Genomic DNA, 16704 nt, shown 5'->3' on the forward strand with positions numbered 1-16704 from the left:
TCCTTTAAAGCAGGCACAGCCTTCCAAGAGGTTGTCTTGGCATCAAATAAATTACTCTTCCTGTGTCCCACCAATGGGAAAATCATGGAAGTCTCCAGAATTATGACTATAGTGAATGCTGTAGTGTGCTACCCAGATCAAGGCCCTCATTCCCCCAGATGCCAGAGTGTTGGCTGCTTGTAGTTATGCCTGTCGCTGGGCATTGCCCTTGGCTAAAGTAAGCTGCCTCACCCCAAGATCACACCAATTCCCCAGAGGCAACATGAATCAATGACAGGGCCATGTAGGGGTAAAAAGGTCTGGAAAAAGTCTTCTCAAAGCTCATGTCTCATTTTGAGAAGACTCTGAAAGATCATCCCATGATGTTTTTTATGTGTTTCAGTTACCTACTGTCACATAACAAATCACCCCAAAATTTAGTAGCTTAAAACAAAATGATTTGTTATTTTTCATGATTCTATAGATTGACAGGGCTCAACTGGGTGGGTCTTCTGCTCTAAGTGGTAGAGATGAAGTTACTCATGCAAATGCATTCAGTTGGGAATTTGGTGGGAACTACAGCACCCAAGATTAATTGCCTCTCATCCTCTAGAGTCTCTCTCTACATTGCCTTCATTGTTCAGTAGTCTAATATGGGCTGCTTTATGTGTCACAGCTGAATTCTGAAGAGTGTTTCAAGAGGACAAGCCTCACTGGGGGGCACTTATCAAGTCTCTGCTTGCATCATTCTAGCTGATGTCCTGTTGGCCACACCCTGAGTTAACATGGAATTATATACCGGAAGGGATAGTTCACTGGTGCTACCAATGTAACAACCTACCATTGTCTGCCCTCTGACTCTTAATAATTCATATCTGCTTGCAAAATAGGGTCATCCCTAGAGGCAAAAACAGAACTTCCAAAGTATCTTTCTGTGACAACATTAGGCTCAGGCTTGAAGTCCCTGATTTCACCATCAAAGTCAGATCCAGGGGGCAAGATGCTATTCAGGTAAGGTTCCCCAAGTGTTGTTCCTAGGAGCAGAGACCTATGAACTAAAAAGACCAGTTATCTACTCCTCCAAGTACTCTCATTCAAAAAGTTGAGGAGAAAGGGAGGCACATAATAATCACCAGTCCGTAGCTATTTTTAAGAAAAATATTTTTACGTACTAATTTAATTGCATCCCACAAATTTTGGACCTTTATTTTTACTTTTATTCAACTAAACATATTCCATAATGTCACTTGTGACCTTTTTTTAGACAGGGTCTTGCTCTGTTGCCCAGGCTGGAGTGCAATGGCTCAATCACAGCTCACTGCAGCCTCAACCTTCTAGGCTTAAGTGATCTTCACGCCTTATCTTCCAGAGTAGATGGAACCACAGGTGCACACCACCACAACCGGCTCATTTTTTAAATTTTTTGTAGAGACAAAGTCTCACTATGTTGCCCAGGCTGGTCTCGAACTCCTGGGCTCAAGCAATCTTCCCAACACAGCCTCCAAAAGTGCTGAGATTACAGGCGTGAACCACCGTGCCTAGCCTATTAAAAAAATTTTTTTTGGAGACAGAGGCTTTCACTTATCACCCAGGCTGGAATGCAGTGGCCCGATCACAGCTCACTGCAGCCTGGACCTCCGAGCGCAAGTGATTTCTATACCTCAGCCTCCTGTGCAGCTGGGACTTCAGACATATGCCACCACGCCTGGCTAATTTTTTTTTTTTTTTTTTTTTTTTTTTTTTTTAGTAAAGACAAGGTCTCGCTATGTTGCCCAGGTGGTCCTAATCTCCTGGGCTCAAGAGATCTTCCTGCCTAGGCCTCCCAAAGTGCTGGGGTTACAGGCATGAGCCACCATGCCTGGCCTGAGCAGTGCGCTTTTAAATAACCTGTGGGACAAATTAAAAAGTCGCAAGGCCTTTTTAATTGTTCTGGAACTGTGATTTCAGCTACTCCGGAGGCTGAGTTAGGAGGATCACTTGAGCCTGGAAGGTCAATGCTGCAGTGAGCAGTGATAGAGCCACTGCACCCCAGCCTAGGCAACAGAGTGAGACCTCGTCTCAAAAAAAAAAAAAAGAAAGAAAAGAGAAAAGAAATATGTTGCTCAATTTCCACATATTCAGGAATTTCTAGATTCATATTGTTATTGATGATCAATTTAATACCTCTGTGATTGATTACTAATTTAATACCTCAGAAAATGTACTCTGTGTATTTTCAATCCTTTGAAATTTATTAAGGTTTGTTTATTAAGAGGGCCCCGCATATGGTCTATCTTGGTGAATGTGCATATGATCTATATTGGTGAATGTTCTATATGCTTTTCTACACGGTCTGTCAATCTCTGTCTCTTACATAAAAGTATTTAAGGCCGGGTGTGGTGGCTCACACCTGTAATCCCAGCACTTTGGGAGGCTGAGGTGGGCGGATCATGAGGTCAGGAGATCGAGACCATCCTGGCTAACATGGTGAAACCTCATCTCTACTAAAAATACAAAAAAATCAGACAGACGCGGTGGCGGGCGCCTGTAGTCCAAGCTACTTGGGAGGCTGAGGCAGGATAATGGCGTGAACCCAGGAGGCGGAGCTTGTGAGCCGATATCGCGCCACTGCACTCCAACCTGGGTGACAGAGTAAGACTCCGTCTCAAAAAAAAAAAAAAAAAAATTTAGGTCATTGATATTAGATAACTATTACTATATGGTCGGGTTTACCATCTTGGTTTGGTTTTCTATTTGTCTCATGTTTCTTTTTTCTTTGCTTGCCCTTCTTGCTCTTACTTTGGGTGAATTGGATGTCATGTAGTATGCCATTGACTTCATTTATTAAATTTTAGCTCAGCCTCTTGGTGTTGCTTCTAGAGTTTTCTCTAGAAATTGAAACATGCATCTTTAACTTGTCCATGCTATTAAACTCCAGCCTGCCTGTCAGCATATCCCCTCTGCCTCCCATGTGTCACCTCCCACTGTGGATTGTCTGTCCCTCGTCCACACCATTTCTCCAGTCCTGGGATCTGTTCCTGCATGCATTCGCCTACCAGATACACACTTATCAAGCACCACACTAACGCAGGAAGAAGGTACCAAGAAATAGAAGGAGAGTTGGCTCCTTCCACCATCAGAAGTGACAAGTGACAAGGCAATTTAATCATTAGCTATTAACTAAAAGACCAATTTGAGATGATGCTGTTGATGTAATATTATTATAAAGATAAAGCCAGGCTGGGAGCAGTGGCTCACGCCTGTAATCCCAGCACTTTGGGAGGCTGAGGCGGGCGGATCGCTTGAGGTCAGGAGTGCAAGACCAGCCTGGCCAACATGGAGAGACCCCATCTCTACTAAAAATACAAAAATTATCCAGGCATGGGGGCACACACTGGTAATCTCAGCTACTCAGGAGGCTGAGGCAGGAGAATCACTTGAACCAGGAAGCAGAGGTTGCAGTGAGCCGAGATTGCGCCACTGCACTCCAGCCTAGGAGACAGAGTGAGACTCTGTCTCAATTTTTTTTAAAAAAGGATAAAGCCAGCCCCTCTCCTTTCACTCTTCCACCGTCTCACAAGCATTCCTGGTCAGATAGACCTAAATGTAAACATTGTGGGCTACTGCACAAAAAGATCACCCGGGTCCAGCTGCAGTCATTGAGCTAGAAAAGCCGGAAAGATCCTGGGTGATGTCGAACCAATATTCCACACCGGTGCATCTGAGGATGCTTTAACAGCATCTTGAAATAATAAGACCAGTGCACAGATCTATATTTGTAAGGATGTGCACAGAAGAGCCTTTTATAATTGCATAAAAGTTCATTTTATTAGGGCACTGATTAAACTGATAAACTGATAAACTATGGTTAATCATATGCATAATACTATTCAGCCTTTTGAAATAATGATGTTGGCCTACAGATGACATGGAAGGATATCCAGAATGTGTATGTCCAGTGAGAAAAGCAGGTCACTGAACACTATGTACTGGGTGATCCAGTTTGTATAAATGTATTATGGGCAATGAGATCACAGTATAAGGCGTACAGTATGGATGACATCTAGTTTTGAACCCTGCTATATTCCAGGACATAACACAGTGATTAACAGATTAACACATAGTAGGTTATCAATAAATATTTGTTGAATATACACTTAATTAAAAATCTGGACTGCTAACCCCCTAGTTACTAGTAATAGGAAGATGGGTGATAATTTTTTCTTTTTTAATGATTTTAAGTTTTATTTTTTTCTACAAGAAATGTGCTGAGAAGAGGATTGCAATGACTGCTTTCAAAATAACACCAGAATAAATACATACATAGTGTAAGCAAGCGACCACTATTGTATCAAAAGCCCTTTGTTGTATCTGTTGGTGGCGGAGGCAGCCAGCAGTTAACTGAGGTTCTACTGAGCTCTGTGGACCGCAGAGTTGTCTTCTCAAGTTTGCTTCTAGGGACAAATTAGTGACTTTATGATGTCAATCTGTCCCAGGTCCATGGCCAAAGAGAAAAAAATAATGCTGAAAAAGTCAAAATTCTTAGAATTCTTAGAGAATTATAAAACTGCATAAGGGCTGGGCGTGGTGGCTCATGCCTGAAATCCCAGCATTTTGGGAGGCTAAGGCAGGCGGATGACCTGAGGTCAGGGATTTGAGACCAGCCTGGCCAACATGGTGAAACCCCGTCTCTACTAAAAATACAAAAATTAGCCGGGCATGGTGGTGTGTGCCTGTAGTCCCAGATACTTGGGAGGCTGAGGCAAGAGAATCGCTTGAACCCAGGAGATGGAGGTTGCAGTGAACTGAAATTGCACCACTGCACTCCAGCCTGGGCAACAGAGTGAGACTCTGTCTCCAAAAAGAAAACAAACAAACAAAAAAAACTGCACAAGGATATGAATTTCTGAATAGATTTCTGAGTCACATTCCACTATCCAGAGAATAAAGATAAGTTCATAATTATGGTGTCCAGTATCAAGTACATACCAGAAAAAGACTTTTGAAAGGATGCAAGTAGATAACAATTCTTTCTTTCTTTCTTTTTCTTTTTTTTTGAGACAGAGTCTCGCTCTGTGGCCAGGCTGGAGTGCAGTGGCGCGATCTCGGCTCACTGCAACCTCCACCTCCCAGGTTCAAGCATTTCTCCTGCCTCAGCCTCCCAAGTAGCTGGGACTACAGGCATGCACCACCACTCCCAGCTAATTTTTGTAATTTTAGTAGAGACAGGGTTGCACCATGTTGGCCGGGATGGTCTCAATCTATTGACCTCGTGATCTGCCAGCCTCAGACTCCCAAAGTGCTGGGATTACAGACGTGAGGCACCGAGCCTGGCCAATGACAATTCTTTCTACCACAGTAATCACAGGAGTGGTAACAAAATGATTATTCTCAGACTAAAATGAAAACTTAAAGCCCAATAAAATCCCTGAGCTTCCAGGATCAGAGAATGGCACAGAGAGCAGCATAAGAGGCCAGGAGAAAATATAAGATTTTAAATGTTTTATGTGTACCTTTCTTTTTATTTTGCACTGACTAAAAAAATAAAGGAAAATATTTAAGTTAACTCACAAAATACTTTTTTAAAAAAAGACATGGAGGACATTAGGAAGAAGGGAAAGAAAATTAGGTCGAAAGAAATAAAGTGAATCCAGGGATAAGATTAATACACAAAATGTTTGCCTTGAAAGTCCTTTACACTTGCTAGATATGGGTCACAATTTGACTCAGCTTCCCAGCAGCCTATGCAAAGAAAAAACAAGACCAGCTGTATTACTCACAATGTCCATTGGATAAAAACAAATCCAGTGCTCAGAAGAAGACGAATTCCAAGACCAGAAAGGTATTTCTTCTATGTGTTTCTATCCAAATGGCCTGTGTCACGTAGTAAACAAGGCCCTAAAACCATCTTTACAGTAGACAAAACAATGAGTACCACGAGGATTGTTAACCTCCCTTATTTAAGTTAACACATTAACCCATGTGAGTGTAAATACAGCAATCCTACCGGGGTGGGAAGCATGGGGCCATCCAAGCCGCCATATTCAATCCCAAAATAAATGCTAATCAGGAAATGGAGCTCTCTCGTGCATGAATGAATGTGTGACTGCCCATGATATTGTGATGCAATAAAAATATATATTTAGTCTTCATCCCACGTTCCTGGCACAGAGCTTCTAAAACCCTTGGAATTTCTGAGTGATAAGAGTGAGGAGTATTTGTTACTTATCATAAGCCTTCTTCAACCAAACCTGAGTTTATCTAATAAGCTGACACTTGGAGGCTGGGGCTGATGGCCAGAGGAAATAACCATGTATTTTAAAGGGTTGGAAATTTCAGCTCCTTTATTCCCCCTTCCCCTGACCCCTACTCCCCAAACACCCCCACCTCCAGAGAGTGGAGAAGGGCTACAGATTGAGGTAATCACTAATGACCAAAGATTTAATCAATCAAGTCTACATAACCAGAACCTCCATAAAAACCCCAAACAGGCCGGGTGCAGTGGCTCATGTCTGTAATCCCAGCATTTTGAAAGGCTGAGGTGGGAGGATCACTTGAGGTCAGGAGTTCCAGACTAGCTTGGCCAACGTGGCAAAACCCTGTCTCTACTAAAAATACAAAAATTAGCTGAGCGTGGTAGCCTGCACCTATAATCCCAGCTACCTGGGAGGTTGAGGCATGAGAATCACTTGAACTCGTGGGGTGGAGGTTGCAGTGAGCTGAGATCATGCCATTACACTCCAGCCTGGGTGACAGAGCGAGACTCTGTCAAAAACAAATAAACAAACAAACAAAAAAGGCATTTGGAGAGCTTCTGGGTGGGTGAGTATCCATTCTGGGAGAGTGGTGCGCTCCAACTTCATGAGGACAGAAGCTCCTCTGCTTGGGAGCCTGTGGGACCTTTCCCTTTGTACCTGCTTCTCACCGGGCTTCCATCTGTGCCCTTTATTGTATCCCATATAATAACCAGCAAACACAAATTAAGTGTTTCCCTGAGTTATGTGAGCTGTTAGAACCAATTACGGGACCTGAGGAAGGGTTCATAGGAGTCCCCGATTTGTAGCTAAGTCAGACAGAAGTGTGAATAACCTGGGGGCCCACTATTTGAGATTGGCGTCTGAAGTGGGGGGCAGGCTTGTGGGACTGAGCCCTTAACCTGCATGCTTTGATGGAACTCTAGTTTGTTCATGCTAGAATTGAATCACTGGACACCCAGCTGGTATCCTCAGAGAACTGGAGAATTTCGTGATATGGAAAAGTCACGTATTTGCTGCCAGAAGTGCTGTGAGTAGAGAGCATGCTTTTTCTTTGTACTGCCATGGAGACAAGTCTTCCTAAATGTTTCTTCAATTCGACCAAATGTTTGCTAAGTATTGAACAGCAGTGAGTTTGAGGTTGTGGCTCTGATCTAACAAGGATCCAGAATATTCCACATTGCTGGTTAAGTGTAAATCTCAATGTTTGAATAGACAGCTGCGCAGGGTTAACAACCTCTTCTGAAATTCAAGGGGCCCAAATAGAGGCCACCAGAACCCCCACAGAGCGGGGCTAAGCAGGACCCAGACAGGCCACTCCAGTTTCAACTTCAGACTCACACACAAATGACTGGGCCCCAAATTCTTGTATCAGTGTTCCTGACCTTTTCAGGTTCAAGAACCATTTTTAATGCTCCCCGTGTGTATAATAGTAATTGTTCTGTTGGAATTGGTTGACTGAAAAATATACGCAATGGCCAGGTGTTGTGGCTCACGCCTGTAATCCCGGCACTTTGGGAGGCCGAGGTGGACAGATCACTTGAGGTCAGGAGTTCAAGACCAGCCTGGTCGACAGGGTGAAACCCCATCTCTACTAAAAATACAAAAATTAGCCAGGCGTGGTGGTGGGCGCCTGTAATCCCAGCTACTCGGGAGGCTGAGGCACGAGAATCACTTGAACCCAAGAAATGGAGGTTGCAGTGAGCCAAGATCACACCACTGCATTTCAGCCTGGGTGACCGAGCAAGACTTCATCTCAAAATAAAATAAAATAAAATAAAGTATACACAATGACAGACTCCTTTTTAAAATTTATGCATGTAATAAATACTCATTGTAGAAAACCCAACCACGCAAAAATCAAAGATTTTTTTAAAATCACCATTTTGCTTACCTGATGCCCAGATAGAAATCATTCTATTGGAGTGAGAGGTCTTTGGGGCAGGTGGGGGGCCAGGGTTTATCTACTTCTCTCTAGGGAAGCCAACAGGGAATCAAATATTCTCTCTTCCAGTCTCTTTATAACTAGTAATAGTCATGTGATCCAAGCTTAGCCAATCAGATGCTCCTGCCAAGGGCTTTGGATTGTGAGGAAGTGATGCAAAGGCCCTGTGGTCAACCAGAGATTTTTCACAATGGCTGCAGCAGAGTCAAGAGTCCAATAGCATGGTCTTGAGGGGCCAGCAGCAATAATGCCAGGGCCAGCATCCCAAGCTGACTGTTCCTGGTCTCCCTGATTCCAGCAGAACATCCCAGAGGGGCTTCTTTGATATGTCCCTTGAATTAAGTGGATGCCAAGTCCCCCTGAGAAAAGACCATGTGATAACATCAAAAATATATTCTCTGTTTTAGCCCTTCCTTTCCCACAGGGGAACTGACCATGGACCAGGGAAACTACAGTGGGGAAAGGGATGATCCAGACCTTTGAGGGGGTTTGGGACATTAACTCTAAACTGACACAGACCCCTTGGGGAACAGAACACTACTGACAAATTTGATGGGATTCTTGTTCATGGTAGGCCTGATGGAATCCTGAACCCATCACTTCTCCAGTGCCTGGGTGTAGAGTTGGAATAGATCCCCTAAGCTACAGGCGGAATCTCCACACCGGCTCTGTTACCCAAAAAGTAAGGGCTATTATGACAGAGGGAGCAAAGGGGAGCCCTTGGACCCTCCCCAGTCCCTTCAATGAAATAGCAAATCTAGAGGAACACTGCATCCCCGGTCAGAACACAGATGTTGATATCACTGTGAATGAGTCAAAAGGGGTGTGTGTGTGTGTGTGTGTGTGTGCGCGCGCACGCACATGTGGAGGTGGTGGGTGATTCCCCTCACAGTTCTACATAACTCTCCCGTCTTCTGGCCAGTGCAGAATGGTGGGTCCTGGAGGGGTGGACAGCAGCACATTATCTGCATCCTGCTCGTGGGCTCTGTGCTGGGTGGACCTTGGCCACCTCGCCGTCCTGGAGGACATCGTGCTGGTCCACAGCACTGACCATATCAGGCCTAGGACTTGGTGAGGTGCTTTAGATGCTCCAGAAGTTACTTATATTCGCCAATGGCCTCCTTATGGCTTCCAATAGGAAATAAGTGAACGGGTAGATTAATTACTCAGTGTTTTATACAAATAGATTGGACAAGGTTTGGCTCTTAAAGACAGCAATCCCAAATAGCTGCAAGATGCTTAGCTTTTTTCTTTTCTACTTTGTTTAATATATTTTCTAATCAAAGTATGTAATAATACACATAGGTTTTTTTTTTAGGGCAAGTAGAATAGCTTTTACAATGGAAACAAAGCTGCCTCCTGGTTTTCCTTCCAACTCTGAGCTCCACTCCAAAAAGGCCACCACTTTTTTAATGTAAACTTGTTACTATATTAAGAGAATGACATAAATCATAAGTGACCAGCTCAAGACATTTTTACAAAGTGAACACACCTATGTAAACAACACATACTTTTAACAACTCAGGTTTGAGTTTTTGGGTGGTTACCTACATGCAGCAAAATAAGATCCTCAGGTACTACTTTCACTTCATTTATTTTAGCATTATTAGTATTATTAGTATTATTTTGAGACAGGGTCTTGCTCTGTTGCCCAGGTTGGAGGGCAGTGGCACTATCTCAGCTAACTGCAACCTCTGCCTCCCGGGTTCAAGTGATTCTCCTGCCTCAGCCTCCCGAGTAGATGGGATTACAAGAGCTCACCACTACGCCCAGCTAATTTTTGTAGTTTTAGTAGAGACGGGGTTTCACCATGTTGGCCAGGCTGGTCTCGAATTTCTGACCTCAAGTGATCTGCCTGCCTTGGCCTCCCAAAGTGCTGGGACTACAGGCATGAGCCACTGCGCCTGGCCTTAACTTTAATAAACCTATTTTTGAGTAGACAGTTCATTCCTGTGGAACAAAATTCAAAAGAAACAAATGGGTAGGCAGGGTTAAATGTCCCCCCCACCCATAAATCTTAACCTGTCAGTTCCCTTCGTCAGAAGCCAACCTGTTACCAGTAGCTTGGATTTCCTTCTAAAGGCAATCTATTATCTGAGCTATTTTAAATATTTTATTTAATAATTTGTGTCCTATGTCAATATAAAACAATTTAAGGAAGATATTGGTTATACAATTTGAAGGGCAGAATTACTCTCAAAGCAGTGAAAACTGACAACACCAAAGAAGTAAGGTGTCCATTGAGCTTTTCCAAATATCATTAACAATTCATAGAAAGATATTGATTCTTTTGGCCTTTCCCTCATGGTAGCAAAATGGCTGCCATAGCTCCAAATATCAAGTCTTCACACAGCATTCTGTGAAGCAAGGAAGATGATGGCCCCAAAAGGGCCTGTCAACTTCCCTAGTCACGGAAGGAAATCTTTCCTGGAAATCTCTCCTTGTCTTGGACTGGCTAGAATTGAGCAGCATGCCCACTTCAAGACCAATCACTAGCAATGAAGAACAGTTGGCTTCATCTATTCACGCTTCAACCCCTGAGGCTGGGTCCATTGCTTTTATACCAAAATCAGCACTCAGTAAGCATGAGTGGCCAATGAGCAGAAAACCAACAGTGTCTGCCACAGCCAGTACCTTTGTCCTGTCACTGTCTAAAGCTGAAAACCAATCTAAACTAAGTTGTTAATCAGGCCATGGAAATAAATCAACCTTGGAAGAGAATAATGATAGCATACCTTCTAGACCTGTGCTGTCCAATATGGTAGCCACTAGCCACACGTGCCATTTAAACTTAACTTTACATTACTTAAAATTAAATAAAACTTTAAATGCAGTTCCTCAGTCACACAAGCCACATCTCAGCTGTTCAATAGCCTCATGTGACTAGTGGATACTGTACTGGATAGCACAGATTTAGAACATTTTCTTCATTGCAGAAAGCTCTATTGGCAACCACTGCCCGTCCATCTGCCACTACCACTGATAAGAGGCTTCTCTAAAGTGGTGAGGTGAGAGTTTCACTGTCTCCTCAATGCCATGCCACCTTAGTGTCATTAGCAACACCGCCATCATCTTTGTCCAGTGCAACCTGAAATTGGTAAGCTGAACATCCTCTAGCCAGTGATCACAGAAGCTCCCTGTCCTGCAGAGTCACACCAGGGTCAGTCACAGAGCTCTGACAAGATCTGGTGCAGAGGAACCTCATGTTTCCGTGCACTCGCTGAGCCCATCTTCCTGACCGGGTTCTTGATCCACCCCTCTGGGAAAGAGAGGCGCTGGCCAGGAGCTGGCTTGGGCAACTAAGGTTATCATAAGATTATTTTAATGGTCACCTTGTTCTATACCAGGCACCTTGTGAATGATGATCATGAAGTCACCCACTGCCCATTGCCCCAACACTCGCACACTTCCTATTTTTTCATCAGCCAGGGACTGAGGGGCTGCAGAAAGTGAACAGAATGAGACATATAGGTACACTGGCAGGGCGTCTGTGGTGGGCACCAGACCTCATGCCCACCCCACAGAAACAGCTCACATTGTATTTAATAGTCTATAAAAGGGCACCTGCTCTGAGACTTGGGGGAGGAATAAGGTTGCCTCCAGTGATAACTGCCCTTTGCTCCACTTTAACCTCAATGGGCCTGACAGTTGAGGTGCCAGCTTGGGTGCAGTTGGTGCAGCCCTGTCCTGGGGGAGGGAAAGGCCAACCAGGGCCCCATTCAGCTCTTAGAGACCATGGTTTCTTCCTGGCCACTTTTGGCTGGTGCCATTCTCCCAGGAGGGGACCTTGGGAGACTTACACTGAAGCTCTAACTTGATCTGGCCTGGTAGATTTGAAAGGAGGCCCAAATTGAGTGGCTTCGAAGTCACCATATGTCCTTGCTGCACAAATGAGCTGCTGTTCTTCTCCTCACCCCTACTGGGGCCTCAGATGGTCACAGATCCCCACGAAGTCACCTTGAAGCTGTGGTCACCAAGGTGACAGGTGTAGACACTCTCCCCACAGTTACATGCCAGGTATCGGCTGACGGAGGACTGCCCCCACTGATGCCCTCAGCCAGCACAGGTGTGTCCTGGGGGCCTGCCTGCCCCTCCTCCTGGCACCACTGACTAGTCCAGGGCTCAGCAGGAGCACGATAGGCACTGAAGCCTGGCCTCTGCCCGTCAGCATTTCCTGCAGGCTTCTTCAATCCCATTTATGCCTAGTGTTCCATTATTGGAACGCTAAGCATGTGGGAGTTATTTATATCCTGCTGCTCAAGGTCATTGCCAAGGTCTGATTTTTCACACATGTCTGCAATTCAAAAAATTGCAACCTCCTGCATAAGTGGGTTAACAAACCTTCACCAGACCCCTAAAGTTCAGGCGAAACTGAGATATTTGACCCCCATAAGAACACCAGCTGGCACAGAGATCTGCATTCCTGGTGCCCTGATGGGAACCAGCCTGGGCCTGGCAGAGCAGGAAACGAGGTCCCAGCACATCGGCAAGCAGGCCTGCTCCACCTCAGGGGCCCCCAGTGCTTGTCAGACCCAGTTTCAAGTTTCCAACCCCTCTTCCCACCTCAGCCTCTTTCCTCCGTGGGTCTTGGGGGCTCTTCCAATTTCCTTTCCCTCTGAGGTCTTCCTCATGTTAAAGATCTTCCTCCCTCTACCCAGCTCCCCAGGAAGCCAGAAAGTGTCCCCAGGTCCAGCCTTCCTTGTAGCCCCCAAATCAAACATCTTAGGGAAAAAGAGGAAAAGTACAGGGAGAGAAGAGAGGAAGAAAAGGAAGGAAGAGAGAAAGGAGGAGGTAGGGAGAGGGGAAGGGAGGAAAGGAAGAAAGAAGGAGAGGAGAACAGGGCGACAGAGTGTGAGGAAAGAGGAAAAAGGAGCTGGCAAGCAACTAGAGGGAGATTACTCCTTGTTTTCCAAACCAGCACTTTCTGGCCACTTTTTTTTTTTTTTTTTTTTTTTTTTTTGAGACAAGTTTTTGATCTCTCACCCAGGCTGGAGTGCAGCGGCACAATCACGGCTCACTGCAGCCTCGACTTCCCGGGCTCAAGCCATCCACCCACCCCAACTTCCCAAGGAGTAACTGGGACTAGGTACACACTGCCACACCCAACTAGCTTTTTGATTTGTGTTTGTTTGTTTGTTTGTTTAGGGATGGGGTCTCGCTATGATGCCCAGGCTGGTCTGAAACTCCTGGGCTGAAGAAATCCTTCCACCTCAGTTTCCCAAAGTACCGGGATTACAGGTGAGAGCCACCACGCCAGTCTCTTATCACTTGATTCCCACCAAATTCTGTTTAAGTGAACATGAAGAGGTAAAGTATTTCAAAAATCCCAGTTTACTTTATATCTTCATTGAACACTAGACAAAGAAGAAGAAGTCCATTAATTTTATGATGTTTTTCTAGGGTGTGGAGGGAGAGGAGGAAGAAATATTCTTGGCATCTTGCCTTTTTTTAAAAAAAAAAAAAAAAAAAGATCTTTGCAGTTTCCTGTTAATTTAATACCAGAACCTTTGCTGTGTAAATAACACAGACAGAGATAAACTTTACTGGCCCTGGACTCCAACCTTTGTTTAACATTCCACCCCCCTCTGATCCATCCCCCATCCCACCTATGGAAATTTGTAATTAGTTGTGGAGATTTAGAGGCTGAGAATATATAGTTCAGGGGGCAGAGCATGTTGGTTTTAGACAAGCCTTGTAAGAATGTGCTAAAAATCCCAGGATACCTGACAGTTCTTCTCTAGAACTTGTCTTTCTCTCTTCCTCAGAGGTGACCTGGATGGGGTTAATTCCCTTTCTGGTCAACTTGTAGGTCTCACCCTGGATCTGCCACCCACCCTCCCAGTTTATTATACCCACTTAGGCTGTGCTTTGCTGGCATGGCCTTGCACTGTTATTTAGACAAGTGATTTAATCCCTCTTACTTGCTATTATTGAGCACTCTTAGTTCCTTTTTTTTTTTTTTAAGATAGTCTCACTCTGTCGCCCAGGCTGGAGTACACTGGTATAATCTCAGCTCACTGCAACCTCCGCCTCCTGGGTTCAAGCGAGTCTCCTGCCTCAGCCTCCCAAGTAGCTGGGATTACAGGCACACACCACCATGCCCAGCTAATTTTTGTATTTTTATTAGAGACAGGGTTTCACCATTTTGGCCAAGCTGGTCTCAAACTCCTGACTTCAGATGATCTGCCGGCCTCGGTCTCCAAAGTGCTGGGGTAACAGGTGTGAGCCACCATGCCCAGCCAGATTTAGTTCCCTTTTTGATAGGGCACTTCCTCCAATAGTGTTTTCAAAGAAGGGCTATATGTGATATGCCTTCTGATTCTTTACATACCTGATAATTTAGCTAGAAATCCAAATCCAGGGTCAAAGTTATTTTTCTTTGATACTTTAAAACAATTTTTCCATTTTTTCTTAAGCCCAATGTTGTTGCTAAGAAATCTGAAGTCAACCAGATTTTTGTTCCTTCCTCAGTCCTTCTACTATCCAGCCTCTGGGAATACAGGTGTGATGGCCCAAGCTTTAGCAGCCAATTTGGATTATGAAGATGTCAGAGGGCAACAGTGACCTGGTATGAAATTTGAGTCTTCAAACACCTAGTAAAGCAGAACTATTATACTATTTCAGCCACAAACTGTCCATCCCCAAACTTCCACAAAAGAGAAAAAGAAATTTTCATTGTTATTAGTGTTGTCTGTGTTACTAAGGATCTTAATTCATATATCCATTAAACCTGCTTTGTTTTATACTTTCCAGAAGCCTAATATTTTTATTTTTTATTTTATTTAATTAATTTTTTTTTTTTTTTTTTTTTTTTGAGACAGAGTTTCGCTCTTGATGACCAGGCTGGAGTGCAATGGCACAATCTCGGCTCACTGAAACCTCCACCTCCTGGGTTCAAGCCATTCTCCTGCCTTAGCCTCCCAAGTAGCTGGGACTACAGGCATGCACCACCATGCCTGGCTAATTTTGTATTTTTAGTAGAGACAGGGTTTCTCCATGTTGGTCAGGCTGGTCTCCAACCCCCGACCTCAGGTGATCCACCTGCCTTGGCCTCCCAAAGTGCTGAGATTACAGACACAAGCCACAGCGCCCGGCCCCAGAAGTCTAATTATTTTTCCCAGTGAATTCATGTTTCCCTAGATATCAGCTACTTTGGCTGGCGATAGGTACACCTGGAAGAGACTAAAACCTAGGCTCTTCCTATATCCCACCTGGGAGCTTAAGGAATGGGGGTGTGATGGGACTTGCCTCTGGCATCAAATGTGAATGTAGCCACTCCCCATGTGCCACCCTCACACACACCAGACATCCCACTCAGGGAACTTCTGGGCACTCTCCTCTGGCCGATGCTCTTTCATGAGGTGGATCTTGTGGTTGGAATTCCTGACCCAAGAAGTGGGAAGAAGAGGCTGCTGGGTCTGGCTGTTCTGTGCTGCTAGCCCCAGCCTGATATGCCATCCCTGGCTAGCACAGCTGTTTTCTGCCTCCAAGCACCATGGCAGTGCTGGGGAGATGGGGTTGAGAAATGGTCTACTCAGGCCAATGCAGGCAAAGAAAAGAGCACACGCGTATAGGGTTCACTCAGCCTATCCCCTTCTATGGCACTGAGGGGAGGAGGCGACAGGCCTTCCCCGGTTTTACATCGGTTTCTCAGAGTCATTACCAACTCCCCTCTTGCTTCTGCGGCGTCTTTAGGGTACTCTTCAGAGGAAGGTGCCAGCCCTTTAAGTACATTATCATCTTGTCACTTTCTGCTTTAATTTTACATTTCATTAAAAATTACGTGAGATGTAAAACTCAGTTCTTGAGTCGCACTCGCCAGATTGCAGGTACTCGATAATAGTCACATATGGTGCAGACAATAAAAAACTTTTCCATCATCACAGAATGTTCTACTGGACAAGGCTGACCTAGACCCTTAGAAGGAAGGGAAATGCATTCCTGCTTCTGACCTGGCTGGCCCCTTGCTCCCCACGCAGATCAGAGCACCATCCGTGTCCTGCATCTGGCCCCCTAGACTTTCTGCTTTACGGAAACAGTCAGGGTTTCACCCCCAGCGCCTAGGGTGGTACAATAAGTATTTGTGGAAATAATGGACCCTCGGTCAGTTTTTGCTAAATGTTGAAGCCCAAAAGGAAAGCTGGGTGGCAGAAATAACCCCTGCGTGTTCTCTTTTATCTCACCTTCCTACCCACTTCTGCGCCCTCCGCCCCCTACCCCCCTACCTCCCACCCCACCTCCGCAAAACCCCAAACTGTGCGGGACTCTGCTCCAGGTCTCCAAACGATCTTATCTAGTGAGGGGATAATTGTCTGTCTTCCCACCCTCGGCTGCCCAGCGCCTGCACCTAGTAGGTGCTCAGTAAGTATGTGTGGCATGGACGAATAAATGAATGAATGAATGACTCTCTGTTTCCCCGCGTCTGCGCAGGGACTTCGGGAGGAGCCACCCTTGGAGGGCTGGGGAGAAAGCCCTCTTCCTCCCACCCGGGCCCGCGATGCGGGCTGAGCCCTGGAGAGAGTGCTCACAGAGGCCCCGCCCGGGGAC

Source organism: Pongo pygmaeus, chromosome 11 (assembly GCF_028885625.2).
Source record: "Pongo pygmaeus isolate AG05252 chromosome 11, NHGRI_mPonPyg2-v2.0_pri, whole genome shotgun sequence".
Taxonomy (NCBI): Eukaryota; Metazoa; Chordata; class Mammalia; order Primates; family Hominidae; genus Pongo; species Pongo pygmaeus.